A 15,818-nucleotide genomic window follows, 5' to 3' on the forward strand; every position below is an offset into this window, starting at 1 on the left:
ACAGGCACGATATTATGAAGTCTGTCACGACCACCAGCACAATATTACGAAGTCTGTCACGATGACAGATACGAGGTTACGTAAGTCTGTCATGTCTACAGGCATTATGGTTACGATGGTCTAGTCACGACTACAATGTACAGTAGAGGAGTGATATTAGTCCTGACAGGACTATAGCCATGATTATTAGTTGATTGGTGGTGGGTATAGGCACAATATTTTCGATATCCATGTCTACTGGCACAGTTATGGTAGCTGGTCACGTTACAGGCACTAGGTGGCAAGGGTTTGTTAGAGATGTCACGAGTAGGGGTCTGGTTAAGGTCAGTTACTTTTTCATTTATGTCATTCATCTTGTTTTTAGTTAAACAATGTCACACGCCTCCGACATCGAGGGAACATTTTCGTTACATGGAAGTGTTGATCTCCAATCTGAACAGGGAGATGTTCCTTCAATAAGGTCTTGGACTATACCTAAGTTGACGGTGGAGTTGTCGAAGAGAGGGATACCTTTCCCAGCAACAGCTAGCAAAGCAGAACCTTTCCGCCTCCTCTCCTCAGAGACTGCAGGTCCCAGTCAGGAAATAGTGTCTATGAACACTATACAGACATCTCTTACCCAACTTCATGCAGTGATCAATTCAATGGCCATGTCCATTTCAGACATTCAGTCTAGGCTGTAGAATGTGGAGAGTAGGGATGTTTCATCTAGCTTAGTGGTACAGAGACCTCCAGTGGCCTCAACATCACAAGCTAGGGTTGCTGGTGGTTCAGCTAATTTTGCCAACATAGCACAGTCACATTTTATTCCAGCTAACATCCGTCAGGACATCCTTGAGGGGAATGATGTTAATTTAGCTTCACTACTTGTAGCATCGCATGAGGTCCCTGACAATAAGACTATAGCCTGTGAGGAAGTTTCCATTATTCTCAAATCCAAAGATGTAAGACTTAATAGGAAGTTAAATGTTTCTGAATTTGTTCTAGCATTTAGTCTAGTTTGTGATGTTATCTGTTCAGTCAGTCACATAGGAGGGAAGAGTTGGACCTTTATTTATAGAAGGTGGTGGATTCAGGTCATACATACGGGGGTACGTCTTTTTATGACTACCACCGTTCGTTTTCAGCTAAAGCAGCAGCTGCTCTTGCACAGTTCCGTCACGTCACTGATTGGTCTAATATCGACACAGAGTTGTTTTGCCGCCACTTTGCGGGTCTTAAAGCATCGGCGTGTGCGACGTGTAATTCTTTCTCGCATACAGCTGAATGATGTTCCAGTCTTAATTTACTGTCAGAAACGGCACAGACTAGGAATGTTCCAGGTCCATCGCCTAGCAATAGCAGGGTCGGTTCAGGGGTTGATAAATTGGGCTGGCCGATTAAGTATCTTGGTAGGTCGCAAGTTTGTAATAATTTTAATTATACAGCATGTTACTACAGTCAGTGTAGGTTATTACTAGGGTTGAGCTAACCCGAATATTTCCGTAAAAGTTCGGGTTCGGTGTTCGCCGCTTTCTTGGCGCTTTTTGAAAGGCTGCACAGCAGCCAATCAACAAGCGTCATACTACTTGCCCCAAGAGGCCATCACAGCCATGCCTACTAATGGCATGGCTGTGATTGGCCAGAGCAGCATGTGACCCAGCCTCTATATAAGCTGGAGTCACATAGCGCCGCACGTCACTCTGCTGTTACAAGTGTAGGGAGAATATGCTGCTGCTGTGAGGGAGAGAATAGGAGAGAATCTAACTCAGCGATCTACCTAGAAATAGTTGTGTGGGTGCAGGGCACAATCGTTTCACCCTGCCCTGAGCACATCGACCAAAAAATACTAACTTTTAGAATTCTGTTAGGTGGGCGGCGGCGGCCATTTTATGCATGCTCAGTGCACCAGCACTGCATCTGAGCTTTTGGGACATTGCAAATCACCATTTTTTGGGGGCAAACTACAACATCTGGATTAGTCAGTGTGCAATTTAAGCTAGAAATACACCCATCATTTTCTGAGGTTTTAAAATCACACTTTTTTTTCTTCAAAAAACTGTATTTTCCAGATCTGCAAGTGTTAAATTCAAGTTTAATATCTACAGCTTTCATATTCTGTTAGCAAAAAAAAAACTTTTTGGGCAATCTACAACATCTGGATTAGTCAGTGTGCAATTTAAGCTATAAATACACCCATCATTTTCCGGGGTTTGAAAAACACACTTTTTTTCTTCAAAAAACTGTATTTTCCAGATCTGCAAGTGTTAAATTCAAGTTTAATATCTACAGCTTTCATATTCTGTTAGCAAAAAAATAACTTTTTTGGGCAATCTACAACATCTGGATTAGTCAGTGTGCAATTTAAGCTATAAATACACCCATCATTTTCCGGGGTTTGAAAAACACACTTTTTTTTTTCAAAAAACTGTATTTTCCAGATCTGCAAGTGTTAAATTCAAGTTTAATATATACAGCTTTCATATTCTGTTAGCAAAAAAAAACTTTTTGGGCAATCTACAATATCTGGATTAGGCCTCATGCACACGACCGTTGTGTGCATCCGTGGCCGTCGTGCCGTTTTCTGTTTTTTTTCGCGGACCCATTGACTTTCAATGGGTCCGTGGAAAAATCGGAAAATGCACCGTTTTGCAGCCGCATCCGTGATCAGTGTTTCCTGTCCGTCAAAAAAATATGACCTGTCCTATTTTTTTGACGGACAACGGTTCACGGACCCATTCAAGTCAATGAGTCTGTAAAAGAACACGGATGCAAACAAGATTGGCATCCACGTCCGTGATCTGTGGCTGTAGGTTACTTTCACACAGACGGATCCGAAGATCCGTCTGTATGAAAGCTTTTTCAGAGCTGAGTTTTCACTTCGTGAAAACTCAGATCCGACAGTATATTCTAACACAGAGGCGTTCCCATAGTGATGGGGACGCTTCTAGTTAGAATATACTGAGAACTGTGTACATGACTGCCCCCTGCTGCCTGGCAGCACCCGATCTCTTACAGGGGGCTGTGATCCGCACAATTAACCCCTCAGGTGCTGCACCTGAAGGGGTTAATTGTGCATATCATAGCCTCCTATAAGAGATCAGGGGCTGCCAGGCAGCAGGGGGCAGACCCCCCTCCCTCCCCAGTTTTAATTTCATTGGTGGCTCAGTGTGCGGACCCCCCCCTCCCTCCCTCTATTGTATTATTTTCATTGGTGGCACAATGTGCGGCCCCCCCCCCTCCCTCCCTCTATTGTATTATCATTGGTGGCCAGTGTGCGCACCCCCCCCCGGCCCCCCCTCTATTGTATTAATATCATTGGTGGCCAGTGTGCGGCCTCCCCTCTCCCCCCCCCCCCCCCCCCCGATCATTGGTGGCAGCGGAGAGTTAGAAGCATCATACTTACCTGCTGCACTGTCTGTGACCGGCCGGGAGCTCCTCCTACTGGTAAGTGAGAGATCATTAAGCAATGCGCCGCACAGACCTGTCACTTACCAGTAAGAGGAGCTCCTGGCCGGGCACAGACAGCGCAGCAGGTAAGTATGATGCTTCTAACTCTCTGCTGCCACCAATGATCGGGGGGGGGGGAGAGGGGAGGCCGCACACTGGCCACCAATGATATTAATACAATAGAGGGGGGCCGGGGGGGGCGCACACTGGCCACCAATGATAATACAATAGAGGGCGGGGGGGCCGCACACTGTGCCACCAATGAAAATAATACAATAGAGGGCGGGGGGGGGGGGCGCACACTGAGCCACCAATGAAAATAATACAATGGAGGGGGGAGGGGGGGGCCGCACTGGCCACCAATGAAATTAAAACTGGGGAGGGAGGGGGGTCTGCCCCCTGCTGCCTGGCAGCCCCTGATCTCTTATAGGGGGCTATGATATGCACAATTAACCCCTTCAGGTGCAGCACCTGAGGGGTTAATTGTGCGGATCACAGCGCCCTGTAAGAGATCGGGTGCTGGCAGGCAGCAGGGGGCAGTCATGTACACAGTTCTCAGTATATTCTAACTTGAAGCGTCCCCATCACCATGGGAACGCCTCTGTGTTAGAATATACTGTCGGATCTGAGTTTCACGATGTAACTCAAATCCGATGGTATATTCTAACATAGAGGCGTTCCCATGGTGATGGGGACGCTTCAAGTTAAAATATACCATCGGATTGGAGAAATCTCCGATCCTATGATATATTAACTCCTGACTTTACATTGAAAGTCAATGGGGGACGGATCCGTTTGAAATTGCACCATATTGTGTCAACGTCAAACGGATCCGTCCCCATTGACTTGCATTGTAATTCAGGACGGATCCGTTTGGCTCCGCACGGCCAGGTGGACACCAAAACGACTTTTTTTTTATGTTCGTGGATCCTCCAAAAATCAAGGAAGACCCACGGACGAAAAAACGGTCACGGATCACGGACCAACGGAACCCCGTTTTGCGGACCGTGAAAAAATACGGTCGTGTGCAGGAGGCCTTAGTCAGTGTGTAATTTAAACCCTTAAGGACTCAGCCCAATTTCACCTTAAGGACTTGGCCATTTTTTGCAAATCTGACCACTGTCACTTTAAGTGCTGATAACTTTAAAACGCTTTGACTTATCCAGGCCATTCTGAGATTGTTTTTTCGTCACATATTGTACTTCATGACACTGGTAAAATGAAGTCAAAAATTATTATTTTTTTTGCATAAAAAAATACCTCATTTACCAAAAAAATTTAAAAATTTGCAAATTTCAAAGTTTCAGTTTCTCTACTTTTGTAATACATAGTAATACCCCCAAAAATTGTGATGACTTTACATTCCCCATATGTCTACTTCATGTTTGAATTATTTTGGGAATGATATTTTATTTTTTGGGGATGTTACAAGGCTTAGAAGTTTAGAAGCAAATCTTGGAATTTTTCAGAAATTTACAAAAACCCAATTTTCTAGGGACCACTACAGCTCTGAAGTCACTTTGCGAGGCTTACATAATAGAAACCACCAAAAAATGACCCCATTCTATAAACTACACCCCTCAAGGTATTCAAAACTGATTTTACAAACTTTGTTAACCCTTTAGGTGTTGCACAAGATTTAATGGAAAATAGAGATACAATTTCAAAATTTCACTTTTTTGGCAGATTTTCCATTTTAATATTTTTTTTTTCAGTTACAAAGCAAGGGTTAACAGCCAAACAAAACTCATTATTTCTGGCCCTGATTCTGTAGTTTACAGAAACACCCCATATGTGGTCGTAAACTGCTGTACGGGCACACGGCAGGGCGCAGAAGGAAAGGAATGCCATACGGTTTTTGGAAGGCAGATTTTGCTGGACTGTTTTTTTTTGACACCATGTCCCATTTGAAACCCCCCTGATGCACCCCTAGAGTAGAAACTCCAAAAAAGTGACCCCATTTTAGAAACTACGGGATAGGGTGGCAGTTTTGTTGGTACTAGTTTAGGGTACATATGATTTTTGGTTGCTCTACACTGCGTGCAGAATTATTAGGCAAATGAGTATTTTGACCACATCATCCTCTTTATGCATGTTGTCTTACTCCAAGCTGTATAGGCTCAAAAGCCTACTACCAATTAAGCATATTAGGTGATGTGCATCTCTGTAATGAGAAGGGGTGTGGTCTAATGACATCAACACCCTATATTAGGTGTGCATAATTATTAGGCAACTTCCTTTCCTTTGGCAAAATGGGTCAAAAGAAGGACTTGACAGGCTCAGAAAAGTCAAAAATAGTGAGATATCTTGCAGAGGGATGCAGCACTCTTAAAATTGCAAAGCTTCTGAAGCGTGATCATAGAACAATCAAGCGTTTCATTCAAAATAGTCAACAGGGTCGCAAGAAGCGTGTGGAAAAACCAAGGCGCAAAATAACTGCCCATGAACTGAGAAAAGTCAAGCGTGCAGCTGCCAAGATGCCACTTGCCACCAGTTTGGCCATATTTCAGAGCTGCAACATCACTGGAGTGCCCAAAAGCACAAGGTGTGCAATACTCAGAGACATGGCCAAGGTAAGAAAGGCTGAAAGACGACCACCACTGAACAAGACACACAAGCTGAAACGTCAAGACTGGGCCAAGAAATATCTCAAGACTGATTTTTCTAAGGTTTTATGGACTGATGAAATGAGAGTGAGTCTTGATGGGCCAGATGGATGGGCCCGTGGCTGGATTGGTAAAGGGCAGAGAGCTCCAGTCCGACTCAGACGCCAGCAAGGTGGAGGTGGAGTACTGGTTTGGGCTGGTATCATCAAAGATGAGCTTGTGGGGCCTTTTCGGGTTGAGGATGGAGTCAAGCTCAACTCCCAGTCCTACTGCCAGTTTCTGGAAGACACCTTCTTAAAGCAGTGGTACAGGAAGAAGTCTGCATCCTTCAAGAAAAACATGATTTTCATGTAGGACAATGCTCCATCACACGCGTCCAAGTACTCCACAGCGTGGCTGGCAAGAAAGGGTATAAAAGAAGAAAATCTAATGACATGGCCTCCTTGTTCACCTGATCTGAACCCCATTGAGAACCTGTGGTCCATCATCAAATGTGAGATTTACAAGGAGGGAAAACAGTACACCTCTCTGAACAGAGTCTGGGAGGCTGTGGTTGCTGCTGCACGCAATGTTGATGGTGAACAGATCAAAACACTGACAGAATCCATGGATGGCAGGCTTTTGAGTGTCCTTGCAAAGAAAGGTGGCTATATTGGTCACTGATTTGTTTTTGTTTTGTTTTTGAATGTCAGAAATGTATATTTGTGAATGTTGAGATGTTATATTGGTTTCACTGGTAAAAATAAATAATTGAAATGGGTATATATTTGTTTTTTGTTAAGTTGCCTAATAATTATGCACAGTAATAGTCACCTGCACACACAGATATCCCCCTAAAAAAGCTAAAACTAAAAACAAACTAAAAACTACTTCCAAAAATATTCAGCTTTGATATTAATGAGTTTTTTGGGTTCATTGAGAACATGGTTGTTGTTCAATAATAAAATTAATCCTCAAAAATACAACTTGCCTAATAATTCTGCACTCCCTGTATATTACACTTTTTGTGCGGCAAGGTAACAAGAAATAGCTTTTTTGGCACCGTTTTTTTTTTGTTATTTACAACATTCATCTGACAGGTTAGATCATGTGGTAATTTTATAGACCAGGTTGTCACGGACGCAGCGATACCTAATATGTATACAATTTTTTTTATTTATGTAAGTTTTACACAATGATTTCATTTTTGAAACAAAAAAAAGTTTTAGTGTCTCCATAGTCTAAGAGCCATAGTTTTTTCAGTTTTTAGGCGATTATCTTAAGTAGGGTCTCATTTTTTGCGGGATGAGATGACGGTTTGATTGGCACTATTTTGGGGTGCATGTGACTTTTTGATCGCTTGCTATTACACTTTTTGTGATGTAAGATGACAAAAAATGGCTTTTTTGACACCGTTTTTATTTTTATTTTTTTACGGTGGTCACCTGAGGGGTTAGCTCATGTGATATTTTTATAGAGCCGGTCGATACGGATGCGGAGATACCTAATATGTATATTTATTTTTTTATTTATATAAGTTTTACACAATGATTTCATTTTTGAAACAAAAAAAATCGTGTTTTATAGTTTCCATAGTCTAAGAGCCATAGTTTTTTCAGTTTTTGGGCGATTATCTTGGGTAGGGTATGATTTTTGCGGGATGAGATGACGGTTTGATTGTTACAATTTTGGCGTACATGCGACTTTTTTGATCACTTTTCTTACCTTTTTTTGGGAAGTAAGGTGGGCAAAATTTCTATTTTATCATAGTTTTTTATTTTTTATAGCGTTCACCGTTCGGGTAAAGTAACATGATCGTTTTATAGATCAGGTCGTTATGGACACGGCGATACCAAACATGTGTAGGGAATTTTATTTTTTTCATTTTTAATCAGTGATAAATGTGTTTTTTCATTTTTTTTTTTCATTTTTTTTTACCCAGACCCACTTGGTTCTTGAAGATCCAGTGGGTCTGATGTCTGTATAATACAGTACAGTACAGTACACTATATAGTGTATTGTACTGTATTTTACTTACACTTTGTCTGAATAGTTCTATGCCTTTAGCACAGATCTGTTCAGCACCATGGACAGCAGGATGCCTGAGAAGGCGTCCTGTTGCCATGGGAACCTTCCCCGTCTGCTCAGTTGTGGCCACAACTGCGCAGACGGGGAAGGGTAAGGACTGGGGCTCTCTGGGGGCTCTCTCCCTCTCCATCGGGGGGCTGCAAAGGCACAGCAGCCCCCCGATGGGAGAGGGAGGGAGCTCCCTGAGCTGTTAACCTGTGCTTTTCCATACCGCGGTCCGTACGGACCGCGGTATGGAAAGGGTTAAACGGCTGACATCGCATCACAGATGTCAGCCATTTATACCAGGCTGTCAGCAATGTGCTGACACCCTGGTATACCCACTAGACGCCAACGATTACTTCAACACCTGGTATACCCACTAGACGCCAACTGCCTTCAACACCTGCCCGCACCGCCTTCAACAACCTGCACCTCCCGCCGCCATATCATCATTCAGGGGTGAAGGGGGGGTGACACATAAATCATTTAGGCATATAAAAGTTTCTGATCCCCGCGGTCAGGGACCGCGGGGATCAGAAACTGTAGAAAGCGCATCAAACCGCAGGTCTGAAGTGACCTGCGGTTTGTTGCGATCGCCGACATGGGGAAGTCACGGGACCCCCCCACGCATTTAGCTGAGGTGCCTGCTCAATGATTTGAGCAGGCACCTTGTTCCGATCACCGCCGGCCGAGCGGCAGTGATCGGAACAACACATGACATACCGGTACATCATGGGTCCTTAAGGACTCTGGAAACATGCCGTACCAATACGTCATGCGTCCCTAAGGGGTTAAGGTAGAAATACACCCATCATTTTCTGGGGTTTGAAAAACACACTCTTTTGACAAAAACACTATTTTCAGGCCTTGCAGCATCAGCACGTGTGAAATTCCAGGCTAATATACTGCTGTCAAGTTCAGTTGTTAAACAAACACTCATTTGGGCACAAAAAATTTATTTGGCAGCCTTTGATGCAGATGTCATTGTGAGATACACCCTTAATACATTTGGGTTACATTCAGAGATTTTAAATAACGCCATTTGGTGCACCAATATTGAATTCAGTCCTACACTGGTTCAGACCGTGTGAGATACACCCTCTACATACAGGGGTTTGAATTAGGCATTTGAAATACAGCCATTTTGTGCTAAGAAATATTGAATTGAGGCCTAGTCTGGTTCAGGCCGTGTGAGATACACCCTTTACATACTGTCGTTCTTTTCTACTATTAATTAAACACCCATTTAGGGCAAGATCCTAAATTCAAAAAATATGAGGAGAGCGTCAAATAAGGGACATGGCCCAGGTCGTGGTGCTGCTGGTGGAGCTCCTGTTGCAGGGAGAGGACGTGGTCGATCTGTGCCAGCTACACGCACAAGTGACACCCCTTCCTCAGGCGCGAGTAGGCGACAAAACCTGCAGCGGTATTTGGTCGGGCCTAATGCTGCTCTACGAATGGTGAGGCCTGAACAAGTACAGGCGATAGACAGTGGATCCAGTTCCTTCACATTGTCTCCCACCCAGTCTCCTGCTGAAAGACCACAGTCGGCACCTGCAGCCGATGTCCATCAGTCTTTGACCTCACCCCCTTGCAAATCAGCCAAGCAGTCTGAGCCCCAAGTCATGCAGCAGTCTCTTCTGCTTTTTGATGACTCTGTTAGCAGGGTTTCCCAGGGCCATCCACCTAGCCCTGCCCCAGAAGTGGAAGAAATTGAGTGCACCGATGCCCAACCACTTATCTTTCAAGATGAGTACATGGGAGGACCATCGCAGCACGTCTCGGATGATGACGAAACACAGGTGCCAACTGCTGGGACTTTCGAAAGTATGCAGACCGACAAGGATGTCAGGGGTGAAGACTGGGTGGAAGATGATGTGGAGGACAATGAGGTCCTCGACCCCACATGGAATCAAGGTCATGCGAGTGACCGATGTAGTTCGTAGGAAGAGGCGGTGGTCGCACAGAGCCACCAGCACAGCAGAAGAGGGAGCAGGGTGCAAAAGCGGAGCGGCCGTCCTCTAGACAGTACGCCTGCTACTGCCCACCGCAGCAAGGGACCGAGCACACCAAAGCCAGCTCCAAGGAGTTCCCTGGCGTGGCAGTTCTTCAGACAATGTGCTGACGACAAGACACGAGTGGTTTGCACGCTGTGCAATCAGAGCCTGAAGCGAGGCATAAACGTTCTCAACCTGATCACAACCTGCATGACCAGGCATCTAAGTGCAAAGCACGAGCTGCAGTGGAGAAGACACCTCAAAAACCAAGAAAGGTCTCTGGCTCCTCCTGCTTCCTCTTCTGCTGCAGTCTCGGCCTCTTCATCCACCTCTGGAATGACAGTGCCACCTGCCACCCCGCAAATAGAGGATCTGTCAGCAACACCACCACCTGGGTCACCAAGCATCTCCACAATGTCCCACGGAAGCGTTCAGCTCTCCATATCCCAAATGCTGGAGAGGAAGAGGAAGTACCCCCCTACCCACCCGCGATCCCTAGCACTGAATTCCAGCATTTCTAAATTACTGGCATTTGAAATGCTGTCATTCCGTCTGGTGGAGACGGATAGTTTTAAAGGCCTTATGGCGGTGGCTGTCCCACAGTACATCGTGCCCAGCCGCCACTACTTTTCAAGGCGAGCCATCCCTTCCCTGCACAACCAAGTAGGGGACAAAATTAGGTGTGCACTGCGCAACGCCATCTGTGGCAAGGTGCACCTGACTACGTATACGTGGACCAGTAAGCACGGTCAGGGCCGTTATATCTCCATAACAGCACACTGGGTAAATGCAGTGGCGGCTGAGCCTGAGGCAGATAGCAGTTTGGCGCATGTCCTTCCACCACCGAGGATTGCAGGGTGCTTCAGTTTGCCTCCTGTTGCTTCCTACTCCGCTTCCTCATCCTCTACCAGCTCCTCATCCGGTCAGCGTAACACCTTCACCACCAACTTCAGCACAGCCAGGGGTAAACGACAGCAGGCAGTTTTAAAACTTATCTGTTTGGGGGACAAACCCCACACCGTGCAGGAGCTGTGGACGGGCCTTGAACAACAGACCGATGAGTGGTTTGTGCCAGTCAGCCTCAAGCCCGGCCTGGTGGTGTGCGATAATGGGCGAAATCTCATAGCAGCTCTGGGACTAGCCGGTTTGACGCACATCCCTTGCCTGGTGCGGGTCGTGTGTGCGCGCTTTAGGCGTTCTCACCCTGCTGCGTAACTTCGGCCTTCCCGCTCACCGCCTCATATGCAACGTGCCCACAAGGCTGAACTCCACCTTGCATATGCTGGCCAGACTGTGCGAGCAGCAGCAGCAGGCGATAGTGGAGTTTCAGCTGCAGCACGTACGGGTGAGTCGCTCGGCGGAACAGCACCACTTCACCACCAATGAATGGGCCTCCATGCGAGACCTGTGTTTCTTGTTGCGCTGTTTCGAGTACTCCACCAACATGGCCAGTGCCGATAACGCTGTTCTCAGCGTTACTATCCCACTTCTATGCCTCCTTGAAAAAATGCTCCTGGCGATGATGGAAGAGGATGTGGAACAGGAGGAGGAAGAGGGATCATTTCGTAGGGTTTCCGGCCAGTCATTCCTAAGTGGCTCCGAGGGTGGGTTCCTGCACCCACAAACGCCAGGTACACAATTGTCCAGCCAGGGCACAGTTCTGGAGGATGACAAGGTGGAGGATGAGGAGGTGGAGGATGAGGAACCATGTTCACAGCAGGGTGGCACCCAGACCAGCTCATGGCCATCACTGGTGCGTGGCTGGGGGGATACAGAGGACACAGATGATACACCTCCCACAGAGGACAGCTTTTCGTTGCCTCTGGGCAGCCTGGCACACATGAGCGATTACATGCTGCAGTGTCTCCGCAACGACCTCCGAGTTGCCCACATTCTAACTTGTGCTGATTACTGGGTGGCCACGCTGCTGGACCCTCGTTACAAGGACAACGTACCATCCTTAATTCCGTCACTGGAGCGTGATCGTAAGATGTGCGAGTACAAGCGCACGCTGGTAGACGCGCTGCTGGTGGCATTCCCACATGACAGCGGGGGCACAGTGGAAGCACAAGGCGAAGGCAGAGGATGAGGAAGAGGTCGCCAACGCAGCTGGGGCACCGCCAGCACCTCAGAAGGCAGGGTTAGCATGGCCGACATGTGGAAAAGCTTTGTCAGCACGCCACAACAACCAGCACCACCAGCTAATATGGAACGTCTTAGCAGGAGGCAGCATTTCACCAACATGGTGGAGCAGTATGTGTGCACACGCCTACACGTACTGAATGATGGGTCTGCCCCCTTCAACTTCTGGGTCTCCAAATTGGGCACATGGCCTGAGCTTGCCCTTTACACCTTGGAGGTGCTGGCCTGCCCTGCAGCCGGTGTATTGTCTGAATGTGTGTTCAGCACGACTGGAGGGTTATATTTCCCAATGTTTTGGGGTGTACCCTAATTTAAAAGAATAAAAATAAATTTAAAACAAAAAAGCAGTGTAGGCTACCTCCTCCTCCTCCACCGCCACTTCCACCTACACCGCCACATCCACCGCCTCCTCAACCTCCTACTCCATATGGACCTGGTTCTCCTAGATCAAGATTATTATTTTTTATTTTTACGTATTTTATGTTATTTTAAGTAATTTGCCTATCCACCCTGCACTTTGTTTGCAGAGCACTTGCCATGCTCTTAACCACATTTTGACGCCATTTGCAGTCCTCTAGCCCTTTCCATGACATTTTTACAGCCATTTTAATGCTCAAAAGTTCGGGTCCCCATTGACTTCAATGTGGTTCGAACTTTTTTCCGAAGTTCGGCCGAACCCATCGAACCCGAACATCCAGGTGTCCACTCAACTGTAGATATTACACTTGTGTTCCATATGTTTCAGGGCCCCGTGTCGCTTGTCCATGGAAGAACCACACAGCATGACTAAGCGTGGTAGACACTGAACTGCTTGAATCTCATTTAAGAGACCATCCTGAGCCTTGTTGGGTTCAGTATGTAGTTGACGTCTTAGAAAATGGATTCCATACGGGTTTGGTTGCGTTACCTCAGTCATTTTATGAGTGTAGAAACCTTCTGTCGGCCCTCAAAGACCCAGGGTCAGTCTTGGAGCGGATTCAGAAACAGTTAGATAAGGGGTATCTGATGGGACCATTGAGTCAGCCTCCTTTTGACTGTTGGAGGGTAAGCCCTGTGGGGGTGGTAACCAAAACATTTTCGAATAAAAAACGGTTAATATACGATTTGTCAGCGCCACATTCTTTGCCTATCCCTAGTCTGAACTCCTTGATACCATCAGAGGAGTTCTCTATGAAGTACTCTTCTGTTGACGAGGCTATCCAGATGATACTCCTTTTAGGTAAAGGTGCATGGTTGTCAAAAGCGGATGTTACAGACGCGTTTAAGTTACTCCCGTTACAACCTGAGTTATGGCAGTGGCACGGTATTAGGTGGGAAGGGCGATATTATTTTTCAAATAAGTTATCCTTCGGTTCAAAATCCAATCCATGGTTATTTGACCAATTTGCTAAGGCCCTGCACTGGATTTTGGCTAACAGCTTCCATGCCAATTATGTCATTCATTACTTGGATGACTTTTTGTTAATTAAACCTCCGTCACAAGCCCGTCGAGACCTGCATATGTTACTTTCCGTGTTCAGGGATCTCAGAGTACCAGTGGCGCCTAATTATGTGGAGGGCCCCAGCACTTCAGTTACCTATTTGGGTTTGCAGCTACAGTAAAGATGCAGGCTAGTCTTCCGCAAGATAAGTTGTGTAGGATCAGAGAGGTGGTACACAGGTTAGCACATGTTAGGATCACCACGAGGGTGAACCTCCAGTCCCTCCTGGGCATAATGAATTTTGCTATGCGTATTATTCCTCAAGGGAGGACGTTTATATCTAGGCTACTGAAGCCGCTTCCTTCAGCCCCAGATCAAGACAGTTCAGTGTATCTGGATCAACAAGCTATGGCCGATTTACTCATGTGGGACACCTTTTTAGCACAGTGGAATGGTATTTATTTGTTCCTACAGTGTCAAAGCAGTCCCCCTGTGTCTATACAGATGAGGCGTCATCAGTGGGGTTTGCTGCCATATATGGGAAACATTGGTTAGCGAGTCCTTGGCCACCTGAGGTGGCAAACATTCCAGGTTTTAGTCAGTCATCTCCTTTATTCGAGATCTACCCCATAGTGGGGGCAGCACAGGCCTGGGGTAGACAGTGAAGAAATCGTACAGTTTTGTTTTTGACAGATAATGCTGTTACTGCAGACATTCTTATGAAGGGCAGATCAGGTTCCGTAGAGATAATGGTGTTTGTTAGCAGGTTGGTGGCCGACACTACAGCACGGGTTTCATTCCGTGTGTACACATATTAGTGGTGATAAGAATGTTGCAGCAGACTCTCTTTCCCGGCTTAACTTTCTGCTCTTCTTCCAGGTATTCCCAGAGGCAGACTCCTTGCCGACACCAACGCCTCATCACAATCCACTGGTGATGGATTAGCGTTGCACCTCGCCGCGGCCAGGAGTCTTGTTGCTAAGTCATTATCCAGCAACACGGTTAAAGCGTATAAGACCGCTTGGGTGTTATTCAACGAGTTTAAGGGAATGTACCCACCTGGTGGCATGGGCCACATATCCTATTTGATGGCTTTTGTAGCTTTTTACCACTCTGACCTTAAGGTAGCGCATAGTACTATTAAAGTATACCTTGCTGTCATACCGCATTACTACTATGTTCAACACCCCGATCAGCGGTCTCTTTTTTCAGCGCATCCCATCAAAGCATTGTTAAGAGGAATTCAGAAAGTGACGGGCAAAAGTCAGCCTACTCGTCAGCCAGTGTCAGGGCAGATGTTTAGGTCATTATATGACTTGTTACAAAACGAACCCTTCGGCTGTACTGTTAGTTTATCGATTAAAACAGCTATGTATTTAAGTTTCTATGGTTTCCTTAGGCCGAGTGAATTTACCCGTTCAGCATTGCCGAAAGCTTTCTTACGGAAAGGTCAGCTTGTGTGGCGGGACTCATTATATTTTAACCTTGGATTCGTTAAAAACATCTCAGCCTGGGGAACTAGTAGATGGAAAATACTTTGCCACAAGTAACAATTGATGCCCAGTCAGGGTCTTTCATGAGTGGTTAGAGTTAGACAGGTATGCTCCGGAGGAGTCGCCGTAGTTAGCCATTAATGGCGCCCCCTTAGTACTCAGACCTTCATGAAGTACATTTGAATTTTGTTAGTCAATTATATACTTTCTATATAGTGCATTTAGTGCAGCGTTTGTTTGCAGTTTTGCTGCGTTACCTCAGCTACACAGAGTGACAAACGCTATTGGAACAAATAATTTCTACTGGTGTGATTTACCAGTTGCCCCCCCAAAAAACTGATTGAAGCAGGGGTGTGATATACCTTCTTCCACAAATACTGCTCTTCTATAGGGACTTTTGTCACAGGGTCATTTTGAAAATGACAGCCAGAGGAAGAGGCAGGGATGGTAGGGTCGGGCAGGTGCACCAGGCTGGAGCCTAAGTAAGAAGTTGCAGAAGGTGTGTGTGATTACGTCAAAGGACGCACCAGAGTTGGTTGAGTGGCTCACTCAGCCTTCCGCTTCTGCACCCTCCTCATCCTCTGTATCTGCACCCTCTTCACTCTCTGCTGTGTGCACCCCCAAAGACACCACCACCACCACCACCATATCCTCTCCGCTCCCCATCCATTCCCAGACCTT

The sequence above is a fragment of the Bufo bufo genome, chromosome 4 (genome assembly GCF_905171765.1).
Source record: "Bufo bufo chromosome 4, aBufBuf1.1, whole genome shotgun sequence".
Classification (NCBI taxonomy): Eukaryota; Metazoa; Chordata; class Amphibia; order Anura; family Bufonidae; genus Bufo; species Bufo bufo.